This window comes from Anser anser, assembly GCF_964211835.1.
Source record: "Anser anser genome assembly, chromosome: 1".
NCBI lineage: Eukaryota > Metazoa > Chordata > Aves > Anseriformes > Anatidae > Anser > Anser anser.
In genome coordinates, this window is record NC_139720.1 from 88,687,537 (window position 1) to 88,708,986 (window position 21,450).

Genomic DNA, 21,450 nt, shown 5'->3' on the forward strand with positions numbered 1-21,450 from the left:
ACAAGAATTAAACAACTATATTTTTAGTTTGAGGACTTTGATAGAGCATGAAACAAGATAAGTCGAAAAAATGAAAAAGCCCAAATCAATACAACTAACTACCATTAAATTTAACATACCCAGTGAAATGCACTTTTAAATTTGAGTTTCATCACATTCTGCAACCATCACGAGCATAAAAATGTAATGCAGTGTAAAGCAAACATGTAATTAAAGATTTTTCCCAAATTATCCCTTATGAAGGCTACATGCCACACCTAAGTATTCACAGTGGAAGTGAGGTCATGGATTTCTGTCACAAGTATTTTGGGAAAGGAAACCATCTATTAGGATTAGGAAATTAGGAGTAACTGCGTCTCAGAAAGAGCAGGGAGGCATTGGAACGGGTTGCCCAGGGAGGTGGTGGCATCACCATCCCTGGGGGTGTTCAAGGAAAGGTTCAACGTAGTGCTTAGGGACATGGTTTATTGGGTGACATTGGTGGCAGGTTGATGGTAGGACCAGATGACCTTGGAGGTCTTTTCCAACCTTACTGTTTCTAGGATGTGAGCATATTCTATGATGTCATTACCACATCTTGGGCACGGTCTTGGGCAGCCTGCTCTAGGTGGCCTTGCTTGAGCAGGGGAAACGGACCAGGTGACCTCCAGAGGTCGCTTCTAACTTGAACTGGTCTGTGATTCTTTTTTTGGAAAGTGTTTCCCAATTGCGTGTCAGCGGTGCACTCAGTACCCTATGTCCATGTTCCCCCCCCCCCCGAGTGCTGCACAGGCCGTCACAGACAGAGCGTTTGTTAACACGAGCAATTTATTGGCCTCTGCATAGGCGGAAGCTCCTGGACGGAATGGACTCTCTCCAAGAGGCTGAGTGGTCACTGCCTGCTGCTATCAGCTGTTTGTGTTGCAAGCCTCCACACATCTTCCTCAGCTGCCCGGGACCCCAAATACCGTTTGGCTGCAGAGAAACTGTTCCAGAGCAATTCCCACTGCCTGTTGAGCAGTGTCTTCCGTGTGTCCGATGTGCTCAGTCCTGAGGCACCAGCACCCAGCGGATGTCTGGGACAGACATTCTCCAGCTTAGCCCTTGGCAGGCACACTGAGGCCCATCAGTGGGCCTCAGTAAACTCAATTTTGGGAGTTTTTCAGTAACTCCCAGAAGAAAAATAAAAATAAAAACATTAAAAAAAAAAACACTCCATAGTTTTACCTGGCACTGAAGTGAGACTGACTAGAGGGAACAGCCTCACGTTGCGCCAGGGAAGGCTTCAGTTGGAAATTAGGAGGCATTTCTTCTGAGAAAGAGTACTCAGGCATTGGAATGGGTTGCCCAGGGAGGTGGTGGCATCACCATCCCTGGGGGTGTTCAAGGAAAGGTTGGACCTGGTGGTGGTAGGGGAACGTTTGTCTAGATGATCTTGAAGGTCTTTTCCAACCCTAATGATATTATGATTATTACTTTGTTAGTTTTATCATGGAGTTCTGAGTAATGACAGCTATTGTAACCATTTCTTTGTTCCTCCAGAGTGCTGTCTTTTACATCCCTGCTCTACTCGTCTTAAATTAAAATGATACAACGCAAGTGGTAGCAAAAATCTAAAAAGCATTCTTCAGAAACAGAAATCAGTAACTGCAGGAAGACCTAGGAGAATACATATGGAAAAGTAGAAGAACTAGCATTCTTGAAGCCAAGAGTAAACAGTATAAGAATATCTTTCATATTGCTACTACTAATTTCTGAAGTACCAGAAAAGTTTCATTGTGCTCTTGTCCTTGATCAAGCTGATTTTTAAGTTAAATTGGTTTGCTGATGCTATTAACGTTTAGCTAAAGATGGTAAGGTACAGGTGTAAAGAGCCAATCAAATACCCATTACCTGTATTGCTTCTCTTGTAAGTACACTGCGGTTTCTTGCATGCAAGCAACTGTAAAAGTTACTGAAGACAGTGATTTGGTCAAAAAATCAATAGGTTGTTTTATAGCTACTGCACCTTCATTTCTTTCAGGTTACCTAATTTATCGCTAAAGAGTAGGCAAGTCCATAAATCAGCAACAAAGATAGCAGTCTCACAGGTTTCTCTTGAAAGAAAATCTTTTTGATATTATATACAATTCTTTTCCTAACTATAAATATTACTACCTAGTAGATTCCATCATCGTTTGCTATGCCTTAGAAATTATATTTTTATTTCTGCAAGGTTGAGGATTACTTATGTAAAAAAATGAAAACAGCTTTAAAATATTTTGAATTACAGCTTCCACACCATAGATAAAATACTTCTTTCTCATCAGGAGATTGCAGTTTTTATGATATGTTTACAATGCAGCAGCTTCTAGCTACAGCTAAATAACTGCATGCAGAAGAACTAGCACTGTGATTAACAATTCTCCTACTAGGATCTGGGGAGCAGCAATGCTAACTGGTAACGTCTGTGAAGGAATACTCCAGCAGAGAGTTCAGGTCACCAAACTGCACAACAAGCTTGAACACTGCAGCACGGGTAAGGAGAGGTGATAGAAATACGACCGGTAAATAAAAAAAGGTGTGTGGACACTGTGAAATAACTTAGATCCCCATCTCTGCTCTGGGCCTGTGGTCATCCATCCCACGTGCTAGTTCCCTCCAGGTCTACCTTTCTTCTTGAGAGGTAGAATCTTCTCATCTGCATATCTTTTCCTTGGGGTGTCCCTGGCATTGGTGGCTGCACCCATGGCAGCCAGGCTCACCGGGAAAGTGGGCAACGAGGACCTTGGAGCCAGCTCTTTATGGTCACCAGTATGGTGAGGAGCAGGGGGAATAACTCAGCCAAATACATCGATCGCAGCCCAAAACCCCAGCTAGTGCCTTGTTAAGCTGCTAGCACAGACACCTGGACAAGAAAATAGCAAGACACCATGCACTGTGGAGCATTTCCAGCAGTCAGCCCTAGCCCCAGCCTCTACTGGCACTGTCCCACAGAGAGGTGTGGGAGAAGCATCCACTCCTGGTGGGTGGGTATGGCCTTCCCAAACTTAGGGCCAGGAAATGTGTTCCGAACTGGAGCCATCCACCCAGGCACTGCTACAGGAGTGGTAGGGTCTGAAAATGCTGCCCCTTCAGATCTTTTCTCCTTGCCATATTGTCACAAAGAAACTTATTCTCATTCAACATTTATGGGGGAAGAGCGATCATCATGTCACCTTTTAAAACGTGTATAGCTTTGGATCATTAGACTAGGTAATATATTTTATGAAGGCTATGCCGTTTTATCAAGAGACAGCCTGCAAGCATCGTTTTACACTTACTGGAGAAAAAAATATTTTTCTGTAGGCTATTGCAGGCTACAGTGATTAACGTGACCTACATTTTGGAAAAAAACAGAATATGTCCATAGAGAGCAATCCTACAATTATTTGCAGATTTGATTTATATTGTGATTACTTATTCACTATTACTTCAGCTACCTGGAACATGAGTGGATTGTTTTAAAATTTCTTCTCATTTAGCGAGGCCACTTATTTCCTTAGCAGAAGAATTCAGTTTATGCAAAGTTCCTCTAATCACAGCATTGTGTTATGATTTTTTTTTTTTTAAATTTAAACATATCACTAATTTTTAAAATGTCATGGTAATACATTTGCATGTGAATGTCAAAACACTTGTATAAAGCAGCCTGAGCTGTTAGAATACATTTTTTCCTACCATTTTCCTTCCTATATTGCTTATTTAAAAAAACAACAGCAAACTCACCATACCAATTGTATGAAGAATTGCTGCACGAGTATTAAGTCACACTAATGGCAAATTATGAAAGTGGTTGTACCTGCTGATCCCTGTGTTGTCTCCCCTCTAATCTGAGCCTACACAAGTATTTTAAGAGAAATAAAGTTGACGACTGGATTTTTTTTTCCTGATTGTATTTACAATCATGTATTAACAATTCCTTAACGACTGACTTGATTCTAAATTACATGGCCTTAATGAATCTTATCCACTATTTTCCTTTTGAAACTAAAAAAAATTATCACAATACTTAAATTGCATCTTCACACCATCCCTCCCCCCACCCAAATAATAACTTAAAAAAAAACCAACTACCTGGTTCTTAACTGAGATCTGCTAACAGTGAAATGGCTGATACTAAAATTTGAGTTGCGTGAAAATAGTAAAAAGAGCCCAGCTAAATGATGTAGACCTATCCTTAGGTTCGTCCCAATTGCAGTATTAGAAAACTGTATCCAATGATGGAAGAGGCCAAAATGAAGGCTGCTAGACTGATCAGCAGGAAGAACGCAGCCACACAACTCATTCTGTGCAAACAGAAAAAAACCTCTAGAACAGAGGTTTATTAAAGATGGCATGCACATCTGTACCTGGCTTTTCTTGAGCATACACATTAGTAAGTTCTTGCTGCCACAGCAAACTAATCCTACAGTATGACAGCGTCTAGTGTCTATTAATTTCAGCTATGGAGTCATGTTGGATTTTGCTACTTTCATCTGCTAGAACACTCTGAACTGTACTTACCTTATAACATGTGTCCAAAGAATCCTTACAGAAAAAACTCTGGAAGATAGAATTGGCATTGCTTTTTGTTTACTGTTGAAATTTTTCAGCAACTTCACAGATCAGAGTAAGTGCATTGAAACAACTTATTTGCAAGCTTAGGTCAAGTCTTACTTGAAAGAAATACTCAATTTGCCCTTGCTACCAGATTAAAACCTAAGCTCCCGAGCCATTAAAACATCAATAATCAATTTTTGCATTATATTGATGTACTGTAGAAGCCTTTAAGGGTTCATTGTTTACCAGTCATCAGCATACAGAGAAGGTAAGAGAAAATGGTTTTCATTGTCCAAGAATACCTTTCAAAGTATTTCTTGGATCATCTTCAGTCATGATCAAATCATGAACTGCACCTCATCCCATTATCCCATCCCATCATGTACCACCATTATTTACCACTTTCTGTAACATCACTATCAATTGTACCACAAAGTGACTGCAAAAGAGAGGCCAACATGCTGCTTTAGTGTTCTCTGCTGCTGTCCATCACAACAGTTGCAGCTATCCAAAACCAGTAAGGATAGTAAGCTTCTATTTCCTCCCTTTTTTCGGGAGGGAAATTCTCTGCTTGTGTGTGGGATTTTTTTTTCCTAGGTAGGGCAGCTGTATCTCATTCAGCCTATGCTTTACCAAAGAGGATGAGTTTCACAGACTTCTATGAATTTCAAGTTTATCTGAATCAATCATTTGGCTACAACAACTGTGAATATATTTTTCCTCTCCTCTTGTGATTTTTATTCTGAAGTTGTTAACAAGAACAGACATGACTGTAGAAGTTTGTGGTAGTTAACAACTTTGGACAGAATAGCTAATAAATCAGGTTGCTGAGACATTAACTGCTTAAAGAAAGAAGAGAATGGCATCCATCTAATACTGGAAGAAGAGCAATAGTTTAAAAGCTTTGCAAAGGTCTAGAATATGCAGAGAACATTGATCTGCATTTTGCACTAGCATTAGCGCATCCCATTCATACATATAAACATGTATGCTTAAAAAACAAAACAGTTTTCAGCTATTTTGAGCCATTCACCAAATCTAGTGAAACTTTGCATCATTGGCCAGGCTTCCACCAACTGACCAGGATCCATCCAAAGACCTCAGGCAGTACAGATCACTGAAAAATCTCTTTAACTGGACTTTGTCAACACGGTGGCCATTTCCTTATGAACATTATGAATTTTACACAGGCTTCTTTTCCCTCTGCTGTCTGTTTTTCAGTTCAACACAGTAACTTATTTTGGGACTTCTCATTAAAATCAAGAACTTTCACCCAGGAAAAATGATATTAAAAAATCTACTACCCTGATCAAGTCAAAAATATTATAACCTGCATAACCTAAATTACTCTATGAAACAACACTGAAAAAAAATTACCCCCCTGCCAGATATTAACCACTAGCCATTATATGCTGATTTTCTGACAAAGAATAGAATATCTTCCATGGTTGTGGCAAAGTAATTACTTTTTTTTTTTTTAATTAAAGATAACCACAAACCATTCAAATTAGTTTTTTTTTTATATATATATTTTTTCATCAGCAGTATAATTCATGATTCTTAAAGAAGGCATTCTAAAATGCATAGCATAAAAGAAAAAAAAAGTTTTGATCACTCCAAATTTTACCTCAGAACTTCCCTTTGAACAGAACCCAGATTTACTGAGAATTGAAAAAGAAATTTTACAAACTTAGTCCTTCACAGAATTTCTCTTACCAGAATGGTGTGCCATGGCTTGTTAATGATGATAACAATGTATATAATTTTTAACAACTAAGAAATTATGCATTGTAAATATACAGAAAGATAATGAAGAGGAGTACAAGCACAGGTAATCATATATATTATTCATTTACTGTGATTAGAAGGACCCCTATTCTGATTTTGAATAGAAAACTTACTCCTACTCTGGGATTTGCCTCTACTGGCCTCCTAAACACCATCAGCCAAACATGTCTTTAGGCATTCCTCCAGGCCTGTCCTCAGGGTCTTCTCTGCCTCCTAACTTCGCATAGCCTTGCAACTTCTTTTATGTTTTCTTGTACATGTGGTAGAACATCTTTTCCAAGTTAAAAAAAAATTAAAAATATTTTAACACCTTTAACTATTATTCAAGTCTCTGATATCCCAGTGACTCAAGACTAAAATTCTGACAGCCCCTGAAAAACTGCATTTTAAAAAGTGGTTTCTCAAATATTGCTGTTAAATACTTGTGAAGTGTGACAATGATATATTATGGTGATCATAGTCACCAAGTGAAATAAATACATCAGCCTGATGGAATACTGATCAAGTTTTGGATTTTTTTTTTTTTCTCTCCAGCTTCTTGCATGAACTGCCAGAACACATAGACACTGGTATTCAAAATACTTTACATATTCAAAGGATTTTAGGAAAATGTGAAAAATTATATCCAGTCTTGACCACTCAGTTTTTCCATGACAATCAGTTTACACAAAATTCAAATCTGTATTTTGACTCTGCATAAAAGAAATATTGCTATTAAACACACTGTTCCACAGGGACTTTATTAGGGCTGCTGCTGAACTGTTCATCATTTTAATTAGAATTAACACTTTCATCTTGTTTATGAATATATGTAAGATAAGCTTTGAAATATTTAACATCTGGGAATACCGTCAAGCTGTCACAGCAAAATTAAGACATTTCACATACATAACATTATTATATAATAACTAGATACCAAATAACTAAACGTTCATTGTTAGCATTTGGAGTATAATCTCTCTATGCATACATTTCCATGTCCTTTGGGACATGCTTTGATCATTATCCCTTTGAAGCAACACTTCTTTAAAGAGAGAGATTTCAAGTGCAGTCCTTGACTCTGTTAGATGTTTCACTGGTAGGTATGAGACCTATTTTACATAATTTATTCTACCTTTAGCAGACATAGCCCTAGAAGAACACAAGCTTACCGCAGTGAGTTGGCTCCCCTGGATCACCTTCCTTTGCAGAGATATTTATTTATTGGGCTACAGAGATTATTTATAGGCATTACTGTTTAAAAGACCACCATCACCAGGTCAGCCACCTCTTGCCTACGCAAGATTTAATCTCCTGTGATTTGATGGGACTGCCAAAAATAAAATTAAGGAAAAACCACACCTTCAAGAAAAGGATTTCCAGCACATGAAGTAAAATGCTACCAGCCTATGTTAGAGAGCTCATTGTTTTGAGATGTGTCAGACAGTAGGCCTTTATTAATTTAACCCTTTAGATCTCCTTCAACCACCAAAACCTACATATCGCCACTTAGATTATGAGAAGTGCACACACCAGATGCATGTTGGGTGAGGTTCAGACAACTGATAACAACCCAAAGACGAGGCCAGATCTGGGGCTGACTCTCCGAGAGTTGCTGGAGAGGATGCCCAGGGAGCAGTGACCAGCAGCTGGGGCCTGAAAGAAGCTCAGGGAGGTGGGAGACCTGGGGGCCACCAGCAGCAAGAAGGGCTGGGGTGGTCGGGGCTGGCTCTGTGGGGCACTCAGAGCACAAGATGGCTGCTGCATGTCACTGCCGCCAAAATGGCATTGGGGAACGCTAAGTCGAGTAGTGGTTAAGAAACTGACATGAGCCACCAGCTGTAACAGCACTGATTACAACCCATATGACACCACATGCATAAACCTGTAGGGAAGAGCTAACACTGGGTAACCAGTAAGAATTAACATTAGTTTCTATAGGCTTTATTTTCTTCCAAACCTTGCTTCAAGCACAACACACACCTAAGCTCCCCTACAACTTCTCAGACCTACCTTCACAATTGGAATTCAACATTCAGCAAATGAGCATACCATATGGATGTCAAAACACGAGAACTTGTGGATTAATAGTTTAATCCACCATAATAAAATATTAAAAAGAAAAACCTAGCCATAGACCAGCCTTCTCATTCTGAGAAGTGAAGCAATTTAGAAAACATTTCAGTCTCCAGAAAAATATCTAAGAGGATAAAGTAATACACATGCTCCTCAGGCAACAGATAACGAAGTATTTCCCATTCACAAATTAAAGTTCTTGGCACACTATTAATAGTGTAAAACATTAAAAAACAATTTAAAATTGTTGAATAAAAGCAAATGGAAAGTAAGGCACAAGTAGGAGAAAAAGTAACAATCACAGAAAGAGGAAAACACATAAAAAGGGGAAAGGAAGAAATGCACTCAGATGCAATCTTTTTGCCTGAAAGCACCTTAGACAATGCACAGACTGTTTATTTTGCTCCATTTATCTTCTGAAGCATTTCTTCCAAAAAAATACTTCCTGAAAATCTAAAAACTTTCTGCCAGTGACTTGCCCAAAAGGACAACGAAAGGCTGATGTGTAAAATCTACAAACAAACCAGGACCTTCTAAACATTTCCTAGCACATCAGCTTATGTATAATTCACTTTTTCTGTATCATAATAAAACTGCCAACAGCATTTTTCCGTCTTCAGGTCTAAGTCCTTCCCTCCCCTCATCTTTTTTAAGTGACATTGTACAGAACTGTACAAAATGCTTTGTGCGTGTTTTGACTATATAAATGAGATTTGAATATGTCAATATGTCTAAATGATGTGAGATGACAGCTGCGACAGACACGAGGATTTTAGAGATACATAAGCTTAAATATATTTAGATAAATACCAGCAAGATTCACACTGGTCCGCAGTAAGAGCAGTGGAGCACATCACAAGTACTGTTAGAAGCATGACCATGCTTGTTCAGGGTATGCAGATATCAGATGTGATATGCCTAACAAGTGGAATATTCTACAAAGTAGATCATAAATAAAAAAGAAATAAAGCAGTAATATATATATATATATTCTCCATTTGGCAAAAGCTTAAGCTCATGGGTAGCTTCCTAACTCTTTGGCTCAAATGATGCCTCTAACATGACAGATTTTGGGGAGGAGTGATTTCTAATTATCTTTTAAATACTAAATACCTTTGAAATCTAAATTAGTCCATGACATAGAATAACTTCACATTCTACTTCAGCCTTGCTCTATGAAACAACTGTTTGATATTATTTTCAATATCAAGCTTTAGGAAGAAAAGGATAAATTAGTCAGCTAAAGCAAATCTCTTCTTACTTGAATGTCTTTCTAAGATACAAAAAGCAACTACAGTAATACAGTTCAAGTTTTTACATTCATACTTTTTTTATTATTCAAGACAAACTGTCCATCAGAAATTTCTTTGTGCAGTTACTTTACTCCTGCATGCAATTCCCAGGCTAAATCACACATGAGGAAAGCCTTTATTGATTGCTTTTGAAATTACATTTCTCAGTATAAATGCTTTAATAATTGACTAAATAAAATGATGGGTAATCTCTAAGGGAACAGTTCCATTACAGAACATGCTTTTTGGTTTATTTCTAAATATGCTGCTCGTTAACAACCTTCTCCAGGAGGAAGTACAGGTGATTATCTTCAGATTTCCTAGCTCAACTCCACTACTTCTCACAGGAACATCACCTACATCATAATCATATTCTGAAATGTTTTAATTTTTTCCTCAAACTATAAATTTAAGTACCTGTGTTCAGCAACAACACGAGAAGTGTCTTATTTAAAAAAAAGAAACTAATTTCCAGAATATGAGAATCTGAGGCAGAATTGCATCTGCACATAGAAATCTACATAAACTTAAGATTTAAGTAAAATTTCTGATCATTTAGTAAAAAAAATCCATAGCCTACTGTAGAGTAAAAGCTTGGAAATTTTCACTGAGCACTCAGTTTCCAATTTTTTCCTCAGTTTATCATTATTTTTTCCTACTGAGGGCTCCACACAAGTCAACAGTGAATAAACATTCTAGGAACTGTATTTCCAAACAATCCAAAGATGAATAAACATTCTAGGAACTGTATTTCCAAATAATCCAAAGACAAGTGTACCAGACAAATATAACAAACCCTTATTGAGTCTGAACTGTTATTTTACTGCAACATATTTATTTGTACGTCCTGAACACTATTTATGTAATGATGCAGCACACAAAGTGGTCATTTGCCTCATTAGTGGCCAAGGCTGTAAATCACATCTTCCTTGAGAAGTATTTCTGTTTTGCAGCTTTCATTGTGGATGCCCAAATTCTATGCCTAACACAAGGCAATGTAAGCAGTTCTGTATTAAATACGTTTTACTGTGTGTTTATAAGGGAGTAATTATGATCTTTCTCTCTTCCGTGCGCTTGTCACAGCAGACCTCTTCAGAACTTTTTCGGATGTATGTTTTTACAGAATCACAGAATCGTCTAGGTTGGAAGAGACCTCCAAGATCACCTAGTCCAACCTCTGATCTAACACTAACAAGTCCTCCACTAAACCATATCACTAAGTTCAACATCTAAATGTCTCTTAAAGACCTCCAGGGATGGTGACTTAACCACTTCCCTGGGCAGCCCATTCCAATGCTTAACCTTTTCAGTAAAGAAGTTCCTCCTAATGACCAACCGAAACCTCCCCGGCACAACTTTAGCCCATTCCCCTCGTCCTGTCACCAGGCACGTGGGAGAACAGACCAACCCCCACCTCTCTACAACCTCCTTTAAGGTACCTATAGAGAGCGATAAGGTCACCCCTGAGCCTCCTCTTCTCCAGGCTGAACAATCCCAGCTCTCTCAGCTGCTCCTCGTAAGACTTGTTCTCCAGACCCCTCACCAGCTTCGTCGCCCTTCTCTGGACTCTCTCGAGCACCTCCATGTCCTTCTTGTAGCGAGGGGCCCAAAACTGAACACAGTACTCGAGGTGCGGCCTCACCAGAGCCGAGTATAGGGGGACAATCACCTCCCTAGCCCTGCTGGCCACACTGCTTCTTATGCAAGCCAGGATGCTGTTGGCCTTCTTGGCCACCTGAGCACACTGCTGGCTCATATTCAGCCAACTATCAACCAGTACTCCCAGGTCCTTCTCTGCCAGGCACCTTTCCAACCACTCTTCTCCCAGCCTGTAGCGCTGCATGGGGTTGTTGCGCCCCAGGTGCAGGACCCGACACTTGGCCTTGTTGAACTTCATACAGTTGACCTCAGCCCATCGGTCCAGCTTATCCAGATCCTCCTGCAGAGCCTTCCTTCCCTCGAGCAAATCGACACACGCACCTAACTTGGTGTCGTCTGCAAACTTACTGAGGGTGCACTCAATCCCCTCATCCAGGTCATCGATAAAGATATTAAAGAGGACTGGCCCCAGTATTGAGCCCTGGGGGACTCCACTAGTGACCGGCCTCCAACTGGATTTGGCTCCATTCACCACAACTCTTTAGGCCCAGCTACCCAGCCAGTTTTTAACCCAACAAAGCGTACGCCAGTCCAAGCCAAGAGCAGCCAGTTTCTTGAGAAGAATGTTGTGGGAAACGGTGTCAAAAGCCTTACTGAAGTCAAGGTAGACCACATCGACAGCCTTTCCCTCATCCACCAAGCGCGTCACTTGGTCATAGAAGGAGATCAGGTTCGTCAAGCAGGACCTGCCTTTCATAAACCCATGCTGACTGGGCCTGATCGCCTGGTTGCCCTGCAAGTGCCGCATGATGACACTCAAGATAATCTGCTCCATGAGCTTTCCTGGCACTGAGGTCAAACTAACAGGCCTATAGTTCCCCGGGTCTACCCTCCGACCCTTCTTGTAGATGGGCGTCACGTTTGCTAGCCGCCAGTCGACTGGGACCTCCCCTGATAGCCAGGACTGCCGATAAATGATGGAAAGCGGCTTGGCCAGCTCCTCCGCCAGTTCTCTCAGTACCCTCGGTTGGATCCCATCCGGCCCCATCGACTTGCGTACATCCAAGGGCTGTAGCAGGTCGCCAACCATTTCCTCATGGATAGTGAGGGCCACATTCTGCTCCCCATCCCCTTCCACCAGCTCAGGGTACTGGGTATCCAGAGAACAACTGGTTTTGCCGCTAAAGACTGAGGCAAAGAAGGCATTAAGCACGTCAGCCTTTTCCTCATCTTTCGTAACTAAGTTTCTCCCCCGCATCCAGTAAAGGATGGAGATTCTCCTTAGTCCTCCTTTTTGTGTTGATGTATTTGTAAAAACATTTTTTGTTATCTTTAACAGCAGTAGCCAGATTGAGCTCCAGCCTTTCTAATTTTGTCCCTGCACAGCCTCGCAACATCCTTATAGTCCTCCTGAGCGGCCCGCCCTCTTCTCCAAAGATTATAAACCCTCTTTTTTCTCCTAAGCTCGAGCCACAACTCTCTGTTCAGCCAGGCCGGTCTTCTTCCTCGCTGGCTCGTCTTCAGGCACGTGGAAACAGACCACTCCTGAGCCATTTAGATTTCCTTCTTGAGCCATTAAGATTTCCTTCTTGAAAAGGTTTAGCACTGCAGTTGAGGAAACCTTGAGTTGAGGAAAATGTGCTCAGTCATGAGACAACCGCATTATGTTTCTCCAGCTGGAGGAAAGCTTCCTATAGCTCAGACAAGATAGCTGCAACCAACAGTGAACATCTACAGCCATTAAATACAGCAGGCCATGGTTTTCTCTCAAGCAAAACCTGCCCACATACAATATATCTGACTGTTGAAACAGTTGAGATTGATCATGTGTGAAGTTCAATGAACAATTTCCAAGTCAAATTAATCTCAAATGTTTGAGCTCAAGCTTTAGCTAGTGACTCCCAGAAGAAGTAAAGTTTATGTGGCAAGCAAGAAAAAGCTGTATTACCCCAGGACTGACAGGTACTGCTTCTTTCAGTCTTTTGAGTACACGACATACATTTTAAGGGCAAATTCCATCATAGTGAGGAAAATCAGACAGGAATTTAGGGTTAATGCCTGCCTTCTTCACCCATCTCCACACCACAGCACCCAGCCTGTCTGTCTTCCTGTTATCCCCATTTTACCAATATGCAAGCAACTTGCATATTTTTCTGACAAATAAACCTTTGGGAGTTTAACAACACAAGATTTCACTAAATGACTGTTCTGGCACCGGCAAGCCAAATATAAGGCTTGACTGAGAACTCAGTTATGACTGGACTGTAACCATTGGAAGATTGAGTCTCGCTATATATAGGGAAATCCATCTGCACACAGGTTTACAAAAGATTCATGAAGTAGATCCACAGCCCCTGCCCGTGTTTCCTGCCCTGACACTTCAACCACTTGCTCTGCCCAGCATGGGAGCTGATTTGCACCTACAGAGAGAGAGCCTGGAGACCTAAACCAGCATCATTGCATGTGTCACCACCCCAGGACACAGCCCCACGCTCCTACACTGCACTGAGGAGGCCTGCCCCAGGAGAGCCTAAGGAACAGGGAAAAAACACTGCAAAGTGCTGAGAAATCTGCATAGCAAGTTTAAAAAACAGCAAGTCAGACAACTTTTAAATGTGTTTGTTCTATACACAGTTGAATAAATATATGAACATTTGTGTGTATTTATATATATTTTACAAAACTCAAGGAAAAATTGTTTCCTGTAGCATTAAGTTTTGCTTGCAACCATCACTGTACGCTACTACTTTCAGCACAGCTAGAACAAATAATTGCAATACACTATGGGCTGCTGCTAACATTGAATCATGAAGCTCTATTACTGAGTCATAAACAACAACAACAAAATTAATCACTGCACTATTCAGAATTTTTGCCTAGTATATTTTGAGGATAGCTGGGATGATCAACGCCCAGCAAAACATATACTAATAAAAATAAGAGGCAACACAGAGTAATCAGCATGGTTTTGCTCCTAAAACTTCAAGTCTATACGCACAGATGTACATCAATGACATTATCTGTTTGAAACTTGTTATTTTACCTAAGTTGGCTTCATGTTTCTATTATCAAAGCACGTTTCATACTAACAGTATTTTAACACACATTTCTGAATGAAAGTGAAAAATAGTAATTTCTTAAGATTAATTCAGTTTGCAAATAAGTTTATCATATACGCACACTTTATTCAGATGCAGGCTTTCATTTGTATTCTTACGATGAAATATACTAGAAACAAGGTTGTGGTGGCTACTGTAAGTTTCCTTATTTGCTTGAATTAACACAAGGTTAGTCACTATGATAAGAGAAGAACACAATAAATGAACATGTTATTTGCATCAGCTTAGTTTCATTGATAAAATTAAATATATATATATATACATATTTTTTTAAATCCTTACTTCTTAAGCAGCACCCCTTTCAATTGTTTTTATCAGATTTGTTGTGTTACAATTTGACTGAAAAAAACCTATAGACAGCCACAGATTAAGTAAAAAGGGTTGGGTCTGAGCTACAATGTGAACGTCTGTGTCACTGAGATTTTTCTGGCTGCTAACCCACGGAGTCATGGAAAACAATTGTCCTTAGGTACTTACTTAATTCCCAGAATTTTGCTGGGGTAAAAATAAAAAAAGTAAATAATTTTAGTAACAAAGGTAAGAAATATCCTTAGTTTTAAAACAATATAAAATATATAACACTAGAAATTTAAAATAAATTTAAATAAACATGCATATCTTCAAATGCTTTGCAGGAACTATCCTGTTACACAGGGCACAAAGATACAGCATGAAACAGCTTAGCACACAACAAAATTAAATTAAAATTAAAACACAATAAAAAATTAAAAGTAGTATGCAATGAACATAGAAGTGCTACCAGTACTCTGCCCTTCCACCCCCAAATAATCACCTGACTAAACTACCATTTATGCTTGAACTACCTTTATATTGCCATTTTCCTAATGTATATAATTCTTGAGTTCAAATCAGGTCTGATCTTTGGCGGTACATTAGCAGTTATTTGTTGTTAAGCATATTCAGAAACTTTGAACAAGTCATTACTGCTTTTCTGTACTCTTACCTATAGAGTTGCTATTATCCACAATTCCTATTTTTTTCAGGCACGCTATAGGATTATACTAAAAAAACTTCTAGTAATTCAACCTAAAAACTATTTTGAAATTTCAAATGGCAATGACATTTTATCCACATTTAAAATTCAAGTATGTAGTGAGTGTTCCCATATACTGCATAGCCTAACACAGGCAAGAGAGCATGCTCTTCCTCACCCCCCGCGCTAACAATGAAAGGTCTAAAGGCACTTTCATTGAAAACAGTGAAATTGGAAACAGTGAAGTCTAAAGTTTTTCGGACTCACATGAATTACGTATAGTAACCCATCATTTCTAAGTGTAGAAAAAAGAAGTGTGAACCTCTTCCAGAGCACTTGCATATTCAGGAGTTCGCTATAAATTCCAATAAATGATATGGCTGTTTGCTTTAAAAAATAATGCAACTACTTGGTTTTGGAATTGCACAGTAAATCACAGAGACTATTAAAGAAACAAAAACAGTTCTGCATTGGTATCTTCTGGAGGATTAACGTAAAAGATTGTGATAAGCAACCCCCTTCTCAGTCACTCTAGAATGGGGGAGAATTTGGTGAATTTGGCAACCTCCTCATTCCCCCTACTCTCTGGGATGTCACTGGGGACATCTGCTACACAAAACATATCATGTCTTTGTGCTTCGGAAACAAAGGGATACTGAAGAATAACCGTGGAGTTAATGCTGTTGGGCACATCACCATACCTGATCACTCATTCTGAACTTTCTCACATCACTGCTGCCATAACCTTCATCCATGCTCCCACTCACCTCTCCTCTTGCTCCTTCACAAATTGCCACTGGCTTTCTGCACCATGCTGCAGTACCTGCAGACTGCAGTGACTTATCTTTTACCTTGCGTGTGGGCTCACTATGAGATTTCACTTGCAAGACTTCAATTTCAGGAGGAAGTGAGGTTTCAGTTAGAATTTATTTTTTTGTTGAACTCATAGGCTTGCATTATCAACATCCCTATTTGTCTATCTTGTATTTTAAAAGGAAAGAGTACTCAAGACTTGAAGTAAGTTACATCTGCAAGAGAATCACCTGTGGCAGTCTAGGAGACATGCTATATCAGCTAATGCAGCCACCTAGCTGCAAGAAGTCCCAGGACCTTCTGCAGCTGCCCATTGTGTGACAATAAAGAATAGTCAGTAGATCATCGCAGACAAGTGCCCACACCTTTGGCTATCCCGAACAGCCTGCAGCTAATTGCACCCCTCGTTGTAAAATGTTCTATTGTGCTGGAGTGAACAGTGTCCCACTTCTGCTGCAGGAAGGACACTGACTACTACTGTGGAAGGGTTTTCTCTTAAAAAAGAAAATTAAGATTTAATCTTATTTAGCCACTTTTTTGTAGTCCAAGATCTTCTGTGGTTTTCCTTTACATGCTTTTATTCAGTGCCTAAGGGCTAGCAAAGAAAAATGGATCTCAAAAGTAAATAAATACTCCAGAGGAAAAAAGCAAACAAACAAAAGAACCCAATTCAGTATTATATCTCTGTAAGTATCAGGAAGCTTGCCATTCCACTGCAGGTGCATTTTGCTTTTCTTATGCCAGCAGATAGCTAACTAAAGCATGACCATACCATGAGCTTGCATGGTTTTAATAAACTGTCACAAGGCAGTTGCCACATTTCCATACCATAGCTCACTAGGGTTTGTGAAGTATCTTTATTACTGGCAAGTATTGTACTAACCAGGGAGTCACACTATCAGCTCACATATGATGAGAAGGGTTAGTTTGTATTTGCAAAGTGAAAATGCTTTCTAATTGAATCAGACAAAAAGACTGAAGACAGGCTGCCAAGACAAATCCTAACACAGAAACACTACCACAATTTTGAGTAATGAATAACAAAAGTATTTGTTCATTTAATCAAACTCTAAATATTTTCATGTGTTAGTATCCCTAGGAAGTGTTGATCAGGCAACTAAAGTTCAAATAACTCAATCACATTTCTATTTCTCATTATATTTGTTTTAATTAAACTAAGTCTGTCAATGCCTGTTAAAATACATTTTAAAAGTTTCCTCAACAATGCTACATTATTGAGGGGAAGGGGGGAAGTTAAGGGACAACAGCTCCTGAGAATACTCTTCAAGAAAACTCTACTTGAAAAAGTTAAAACACACTTCTGTATTGCATTTATTTGGTTGACTGAGAGTCTAAAATAAACGTTAAGGCGGCTATAATAATTAGTGTTTGCTGTATATAGTTGAATTAATTGCTAACCTTGATTAATTCAGATACTTTTTGGTCAATCATTAAAAAAAATAAATCAAACTTCAGTTAACAATCAGCCAATTATTAATATATCATACTTAAGAGAACAGTTCAGTTCTCTGAACTGTCAGGTTTATATGATGACTAATATAACCAGAACTCAAATAGGCATAACAGAACAAACTTTGCAGAGACTCATTTATATTTTGAGAAGTGTCACAAAATATATTTCATTAAAACTATTTTAAGTGTAAGAACCACATGTTTGTCTTGCTTTCCAAAACATCCAGTTATCCTTTTTGCTTTGCAGATGCCCGTCAAATCCACTCTAACTACTTTTATCAATCAACAAATGACACTATTTTTCCTTAGCTCACAATAATAAAAGTAACCCTTTGTTCCTTATTGTTTTTCTTTTTAAATGCAAAAAGCATGTGGCATCCCTGTCCATGGCAGGGGGTTGAAAATAGATGATCTCTAAAGGTCCTTTCCAACCCAAGCCATTCTATGATTTTTATAAACATATGGCCTGCATATATTATGCCTTTTTTTTTTTTTTTTTTTTTTAAAGTCCAGGATGATCTTTGTCTTGAACTGAAATTCAAAGAAGATACTGCATTGAACTGGCTACTTTTAACTGACGTTTATTAGAACCCTATGCAGCATCTCTTCCTTTTATGCTATGACTAACTCACTTGTTACTGGGGCAGGTACCAATGATCTAGCAAAGCAAATGCTTCATATTCAAGCCGTTTGTGATTAGCAATGCCAAATTATTGGTTCCTACACATTTATTAACACTTAATGAACCAAGAACCAGTTCAGAGAATATGGCTTTTTATCCCTCCAGGCTATGCCGCTAAGAAACGTACACGATACATGAATAACCATGAGCATCTTGCAGTCAATAAGACTTTTTCCATTGACCTCACTAAAGCAAGACAGTGCCCAAATCAATAAAAAACCTCTATCAACATATCTCTGAACTGTTCTAGATGCATTCAAGTAGACATTTAATAAATACAGATATTTTAATCCAGTTGTCAGTTCTCCAGGCACTGTCACTCTGAAACTACACTTTTAAAGCAAACACAATGGATCAGGAATACTGATAGTTTCACAGACAAAGAGAGATGCATAAAACCAACTCATTTATATAACTGAAGTAGTAATGCAACGTAGTATTTCCTGAATACAGAGATGTACTTTTTAAGATCTGTGATAGATAAGCCATACTTGTCATCAAAAACTTACTGTTCCTTACTGAATTATGCACTAGTGTATAATTGAAAGTTTGACTCCATTTGGAGGTAGGAAAAATATTCAGGTGCTAGCCTATATGCTGCCCACCACCCAACTACTTGCCAGAAGACATTCCAAAATAATATACTGTTACCTTAAAAGTTACTGTCACACAGGAGAAAAATAATGACAATCAGTTCAGATTAGTTCTGATCTGTAACCTTCTCTTCTATCTCCAATACATCCAGTATTGGGATGCCTATGAAAAGCCTGGAGAACAGCATCCAATACTTCCCTTCCCATGTTCAGACTTGTAATGGTGGAATGGAAGGGATAAAAGGGTTCAGGTTTGGATTTGGTGGGCTGGCAGGGTAGAAAGGGAACCAAGAATATATGATGATTGTATAAAATATATTGTATCAATAAATAGATGCAGAGGTGTGTTTTTTTTTTCACCTTTACGTTTCTATGAAAAAAAGGCAAGCGTAAATTTCACAATCTTTCCACAGAAAGGTAGTATCATTCAAGTACTTTAAGATGTAATGAGTAAGAACAAGTTGGTTCAGGATTTATTGATTGGTGACAAATCTTTTTAACTCCAAACTTCCGATCCTTGCCTCAGCCTAGAAGCAAGGCTCTCAAAATAGGATGCTAGGGCTGTCTGGAAGCCTGCTGTCAGCTTAGCTGGTGATCTTAGTTCACAATACTCAAAAATTCACATCGTAAAAATGCATCTGCAGCCACCCAAGCACACATCTCTGCTACAAGCTTTGGCACAAAGGGAAACACAACCATCTTGACAGAAACTCTTAAGTCACTGCTTAAGCAAAATCCTAGAGAGTGGGCATTAGCGAAGTTAAATTCACCAAGAAATAAGACAAACGTTGAGAAACTGTCAGGAAAAGTAGTACTAATATTAAAATACATTGAATATAACTGAAAGGAAAATATTAGACACCTATGGAAATGATTTCAAAACATATATAGAAGCTCTATTAGATTATGATCATCTAAAATAGTTATCTGTTGCTCTCGGGGCAAAAAGGTAAGATGTGAATACTCATCTAAATATTCCATTTAATTTAATAGGTACCTGTTCAGTAGCAGATTGTACAGTCAACTGGATAAATGAGTGGAGTCAATGCACAGCAGAATGGTTTCCTGACGTTTTATGTAGGCTTTGGTTGCTGGTTTTATTGCTCCTGTATAGTTCTAGAGTATGACTCGCATAATGGACAGAAATTCAACGAGTATTAATGTCTTGAAGAAAATCCTTATCCCGTTAAGAGAGAAACCTTTTGACCTTTTGTAGAAAATTATATTTCTTTCCAGTAATGGCACTGTCAAAACTTTGCAATGAGTATATTTTGATAATTAACAGCAGCGGGATTAGACAACAAACAGTAAGCAGATTTCATTCTCTGATTGCAACGTATAGCATGCTTTTAATATTCTATATCTCTCAAGGTCACTGCACAGCTTACTTAAACCTGAGTAGCTCTTGAGCACAGTATTTAGGCAACAGAAATCTCACTTGCATAATTTATAGACATGGACCCTTTTTTTTTTTTTCCTTTTTGCTAAAACACAAAATTAAACCAAAGCAGGTTAGTATCTCAATGGCTATTAAGGCTCTCTCTACAATCCATTACAACAGTGAAGAGTAAGAGTATCTTTTTTTAAAAAAAGTCTATGTGAAACTTATGAAAGGTAGAAAAAATGCTGAAAAGCACACGTGTTCTTTAGTACACTGTTTCTGAAGCTGACAAAACAACCAACTACCACGAAACTCCATTGCATGAAAAAATGCATGCCTTTTATGATTAAGTATTACCCAAGCAGTAAGTATCACCTATTCAGAAGGCCTGGCAGGTGGAAAAATAAGTCTCAGCACACACACATTCTCCATAGATGTTAGTCTCAAATTGAATGCACAAAAGGTCACAGGATTGGGGTATATTGAGTCCAGTGCTGTGCTTGAAAAGTGTTAGAAATTCATGTTATGAACAGAAATAACGTGAATTTTCCCATTTGCGCATGAAGCCCAATTATCAAGGTTTGACGAACACAACCAGCCTTTCAGGAGTGGCAGAGAAGGGGATTAATGAAGAACAGCACCTGGATTCTGCAGAAGACATACTTTTTCCTCCTGCATGTGTCCTCTGTCCTACCTACGAATGTGAGAGGCTGATAAGGAAAGATACATTTCCCTTTGTAGCCAACTTCAATTTGCTGCCTTGATTTGAAACATCCTTAGCTCTCTGTCATACAGCAAGGTGCAGTGCTATGTTGTTCTACGCATGCCAGCACACAGAGAGGTCTCCATGAAAGTTTTAAAGGGAGATCACCAAGTACAGTTTTTCTAAGACAGAGCTCTTAAGATACAAGAAGGTGGCAAACAACATTCAGCAACTAACTCCGACGCACTGACGGTTCATCAGCAGTTTGGCTTACTGTATTCTTACCTTAGTCTTTGGGAAACACCAGTACTAGATACGTAGTATGACATAAGGTAATGACAATTTTGACTATTGTTAACTTTTTGCTTTAATTCTGAATAGGGACTCAAACTTCTCCAATTGAACTCAGTTACAGATTT

At 38.9% G+C, this 21,450-nt stretch overlaps 1 protein-coding gene across 14 annotated transcripts in view; it reads right to left on the minus strand.

Moving 5' to 3' along the window:
• EPHA6 (EPH receptor A6) overlaps positions 1–21,450 on the minus strand; it is a 575,874-nt gene that overhangs the window by 374,955 nt on the left and 179,469 nt on the right. The gene's annotated exons all lie outside the window — the stretch shown is intronic.